Source organism: Vulpes lagopus, chromosome 2 (assembly GCF_018345385.1).
Source record: "Vulpes lagopus strain Blue_001 chromosome 2, ASM1834538v1, whole genome shotgun sequence".
Lineage (NCBI taxonomy): Eukaryota > Metazoa > Chordata > Mammalia > Carnivora > Canidae > Vulpes > Vulpes lagopus.
In genome coordinates this window covers 93,497,932-93,503,931 of record NC_054825.1, presented here as the reverse complement: position 1 = coordinate 93,503,931, position 6,000 = coordinate 93,497,932, and positions in this window count along the sequence as shown.

Here is a 6,000-nt window from a genome sequence, read left to right as displayed (position 1 = left end):
AAAAGAAAGTTTACAAGCATTAGCGAATGTGTTTGTGCATATTAGCCACAGCATCAGAGCTGCAAAGAGAACTATCAAATATGCCAAATTTTCACTTACCCCAGCAGTAGTAGGGATGAGGTGAAATTTTGCATTGTCTGTGAAAAGGGAAGTCTGTTAGGAAAACAAACAGGGTAAGTAAGAATATGAATGAGACATCTACTGCCTAAGCAAATAAAGTGCTTGGATTATTTTTAAATTATACATTAGTCATATAACCTTGATCAAGAACATAACTTCTGTTGGTTTCATTTTCCTCATCTACAAAACTGGGACTTGAATTAAATGATTTCTGAATGTCTCATAAGGTCAAAAATGCTATGATAACATTATTTGCACATAATTCAGCAAATTTTTATTGAGTGCCTGCCATGTATACAATGCCATGTGCCCTGGAAAATAAAAACTAACATAATGCACAGTCTCTGACCTCAATAAACTTATAATATTTATGGAGAAGTCCATCAGTGTCGGACTGTATGTGCCTAAGTACCAAAAGGCAGCCTCCAAATAATAAACAATTTGGGAATTGAGAGAACAGAGGGTCTAGGAGCCAAAGAAAGCATTCTGGAAAGAAAGTCTTAAATATGTCTCAAAGGTAGTCTAGGATTTGAGTAGGAAATTAGAAGGAAAAGGCATTCAACCACTATATCCACCTCCCACTTGTAACCAAAAGCAGCTCCAAAGGGAGTGTATAGAAATCATTAAAGCTCCACATCACTGTTTGGAAAATACTACCTAATTATTTCAGCAGTTAACCATTAAATGTAAATATCTATCTGTTACAACAATTAGTAAGGACTGGTTTTCAAAGCTTCTGTAATATATTAACTTACATTTTGTTATTTCTGTGCATGGGTTCCTAGTTTTATATAGTCATCAATTCAAAATCTGAAAATAAATCTATAGTCTGAGCAGGAGCAGTCATGATGAAAACCTTAATGCCTTATTTCCAGTGTTTATTATTAATGACAATAATGTCTGTTCAATGATTCATACACCTTCTTCCCCCAGTGCTCATGGCTGCAATTATCACAGGTATTGTCACTGGGCATAGTATTCTATGAAGTGTAATGGTCTTCTGATTGTTATATTGTAACATGTGAATAATGTACTCCATCATATCATAGACTACCCTTTGTGAGAATATGTTACTATTACTTTGATTAGATTTCTTAGGACAAAAATGAAATTTTAATATCAGAAATTCTTTTAGTTTGACACAATGACTCATTCACAACACAATAATCATACATAGTCATTGTACATGGCAAGTTGAAAAACTGGAAAAAATGTAAAATTACCTACATTTCTTTTGTTTAAATGTGCATTTTTAAACATTCACCAAAAATGAAGTCAAGTTATGCAAATATTCTGTAGGCCTTATACAAAATGACAAAGATGTCTACTTTATAACATACATAGTCAGTGTTGTATTTCTTTAACTCACTGCCTGGATGGCCAAATCCTTTGTCTACCTTTCCCAAGTACTTTGTCGACTTAGGACCAATTACTTCTTATCAATCTGTCTTTTCCTATAACTTTGTAAATCATCACCGTTACATACACCTCTAAAGATTGCGAAACAAGGTAGGTTTTTAATCTATTTGAAAAAGGTCTGGGAGCACTTACCTGTTCATATTGATGTATTACTAGGTATTGTGTAGATCCAGCGAAGTTGATTAAATTCTACTTTAAGGGAATATGCACCATGAGGACAGGTCTAGCTAATGGCTGGATCACACTAATTATCACAACAGATTCCCTTCAAGCTCTGAATATATTTCAAGACTTGTTCTAATTCTCAATTTCTGAACCATAAATCCACTTTAGAAAAGTTAAGTGGAAACTGAAGATCAAGATTTCAAAGGCAAGGATATTTAAAACCCCAATACGTCATCTTTGATAGAATCTTTGGCCTCGTATCTAAAGAATCCTTGGCCATCATAATTTCTAATTGGAGAGGAAGCACCAAAACCCTTTTCTCTGGATAAAAGGGAAAATCTTGAGGATTAGAAAGAAATTTGAGAACAAAGTGCCATTTATCTGAACTGTAGAAACATTGTCAATATATGGCTTCATCAAGAGGTAAGGGGGAGGGACAACTAAAAAAAGAGAGAATCATGTACTTTTATATATTAAAAATTGATTTTTTATTTCATAAAAAGTATGACTTTTATATTTGTTAAAAGCAGGATTATAGAGTTCTTACGTAAATGAAATTTGGTAGAGTATTGAAAGAAAAAAATTAATTCTCGTTATTATCATACTGTTTGTGTCAAAAAATTCAGGGGCAAATAAGACCACAGATGTGTTTTTGGACGGCGGTAGAACAAGAGTTGAAGAATCTTCTATCTTCTCCACCCCATCTTACCTGGGATGAGAAGGCCCCATTCAGCCATGAGAAGACAGGACTTGTAAGAGCAGATAAAAGCTCACTGACATCCAACCAAGATACCCAAGGACTGGACTGAAAAGGCACATTGGGACTGAGCAAGGTCTTTGATCAGTTTGTGTGTCCTGAGGGAGAGTGTGAAAACAGTGAGTAGCAAAGGGTTAACTCTGCATGGGAAGGGTTAGAATAGGATAGAGATTGTCAACAGAAGCCTAACATTATGGAAGGAAGGAGCATTTATCTGAGTTACTTTCTAAAGAAAGGCTTACTAAAAAGACCCTATGACCAGCACTTATTCCAAATACTCTCTGTTTTGGTTCCAGACACTTATGAAGGAATAAGTGAAAGGGCAATTCAAACCCTCTTTGAAGACTAGTGTGAATTCAGTTGAGGAAGATGCACAAGGATGTAGCCCTTTGCTCCATGGACATCTGGAGGACACTGGCCAAGAAGAAGTGTGCCTATCTGTATTCATCTACCCAGCCTGGGAGGTTTCTATCTGATATCCCAGAGTCTTCACTATTCTCCTACATGGAGATCCCTAGGAATCATCCTCCATGCCTTAAAAGCCCTAATGTATAGCTTACATTTCAGTCTATTTGATATTGTTTAAGCAAATCTTAAAACAGCCACATCTGAGGATATTTTAGAATAAATTCACATGTGATAGGAGTTTGAACTGGGTTGCTTCTTTGTTTGAGTAACTATCTTATAATTTTACTGGGTAAATTCAGGGTTCTTTTCAAGAGCTTCCTCATCTTGTGTAGGCATGAGGAAGGAGAAGTAACAGGAGGTTGGGGTTGAGGGAGGAAAACACAGCACAGGCCCATCAGAATACTTTAGCCTTAAAAATTCCAATGTTCCAAAGCCTGTACAAAATGGGGTTTTGCCCTCTCTAGGTAAGATGGTGCTCTAACTCTTACTTATTGCACTGAGCTGGAAAATCCAGAGCATCAAAAGATAGCCAGGAGGGTTTCACTGAGCCTTTGTTTCTTATCAAATGTAAAACCAATTAATATCCAAAAATAACTTCCACTGCATCCCTCTGCCTGGAGATTGGATTCTTTAATTATCCAGACCGTCTTGAACACATGTAGGGAATTTTCCAATGTACTTCTTGACACAAGGGCTAGCACAACTGCCAACAGTCTTTTTCCAGAAACTTTTTCTAAGTCCAGCACATTCTTTCTGAACTGGCTTGCATGGCTTGGACGGGTGGTAGTATCTTTTTCTTCCCCTCTATGCCACCCTTGACTGAGGATCCTGGATGTTGATGAGTCAATTAAAAAAAAAAAAAAAGGAAAAGGTCTCATTCATCCAGTTCCACTGGAAAGATCACTTCAAAACAAGAATATCAGAAGAAATAAAAGAAAAAAAAAGTAAAAGAGGGGAAATGCCACAAAAAGGAAAAAGAGAAGAACAAAGAGGAAAAGCAGTCTTCCCCCCTAATACATTTAAGATCTCCAAAAAGTAACTAAATCTTTGGCCCAGGCCATTAAATTTAAAATTTTGGTTTTGAAAATTATTTGGCCTTCCTTTAAATTGGCTATATAATTATGCTTTGCAACAAATCACAGCCTTTTCCATATAGAATGAATGAATGAATGAATTGAAAAACAAATGCCACATTTGGGTGCTGGTAAGTTTTAAAACAATGGCAAGTGATAAAATATGGAGTTGTTTGGAAGGTAAATGGCACAATCACTCAGCTTCCCGGGGGTCATTATCATCTAACATTCTTACATCAATGACTTAAACGCAGGTTTTTACACTGAAGTCTCCAGTTTTCCAAAGCTGCCTCCCTTTCGGGTCATGATTCTTAACCTTGTTACAAATTTGATAGAATGCTCATGCTACCTAGAAAAAAATGAACAAATGCACAAATATCTAATACTTCAGAGGGTTTCTAGGCTCTCTGAAGCCCATACATTGATTCCCTAGGGGCCTGTAGACATTTAGTTATTGACACTTAGGCAGCCACATTAATTACCTCTGGAGATACTTACACCTTTAAGATTTCTGTAATGGAGACCTGAGTAATGAATTACTAGCTCTGATTCATTTGAAAAGCCTCAGTGACTTCCCTTGGTGCAAATGTGTCTTTGAGATAAGAAGGTGGCATTCTCCTAGGGAATGGAGGGACATCACCCTAAATGCCAGTAACCAGATTTAAGAACTACATCTGGTGTCACAATAAAATGAGTGGTAGGACTGCAAAAGATGCACATCATAGATACTGAAGAATATTCTTCAAAGTCTATTGCCAATAGACTTCAAAGTCTATTGCCAACTTATGGACAGAGAGTTTCTATATACTTAACATCATTGGAATTCTCAAGAGTTACAAATATTTGTCATTTTTTAAAAAATTTTTATTTATTTATAATAGTCACAAAGTGAGAGAGAGAGGCAGAGACATAGGCAGAGGGAGAAGCAGGCTCCATGCACTGGGAGCCCGACGTGGGATTCGATCCCGGGTCTCCAGGATTGCGCCCTGGGCCAAAGGCAGGCACCAAACTGCTGCACCACCCAGGGATCCCCATATTTGTCATATTTTAAACACTACAAATATGTATTATTACATAACCAATGCAGATAAGGTCTTGATAGAACTGTTTAACTTTAGCACCAAATCTCACTTTATAGTAAAAATATACTGCTCAACCGCCACGACAAGGTTTTAACTATAATCATGTATTATATTGACACTAAGCAATGAACTCAATAACATAATATCTTAAGTCACTGAAAGCAAGAGTACACACAATAAATAGGAAAAGAAAGGACAGGTAGTGAGCCCAGAAAAACATCAGAGGCAGAAAAATATGGAACTCTGACACTTTGGACCCTAGAAAAAATAGACAGTAAGACATGAAGCAAGATTTAATATCTAGATTACATAAACTAAAAGAAACATAGTTTAAAAAGAGAGAGTATGGATTTATTCTAGAGCTAGGAAAGTGTGATCTATATATGGGAAATATCAGCTTAATCCCCCAAAACAAACTCAAAGTCATTATAAAGCACTCAACAATTTTTTGGAAGAATCAATTTAACTTGTACTCTAAGGTGAAGTTTAGAATTGAAGAGCTGACAACCAAAATTCTTTCTGCATGTCGGTTTCAGATTCCATATCTTTCTAATGAAGAAAACCATCTGGCTTTCTTTACTTATGTATGCAGTCTTTTCTGATGTGGCACAATTTACTTCTGCTTAATTTTGTAATATTCTTTTCTCCCTTTACAGCTTTCTTTTCAAGCATGCCTTAGAGAACAACATTCTCTAGAATATTGCTGAATTGCATGGCTTCTGAGATTCTTGGGGAAACATTTTGTTGTTCTTGCTATGAGAAAATCTTTGAGGAGAGCTATTAGCCTAGTACATTAAAAACAATAAATATTTATTGACCCAAGTGAGTGGGAAGCTAGTCTAGATTTTTCCTAACATTTTATACAAGAATATACAGCTCTAACATCCATAGGTTAGAAAAACGTGTCCCTGGTTCTGGGGGCTTGCAAGCCAGCTGTCAGAACAAAGCAGTTATTATTTGTTGGGGAGTAGCTGAT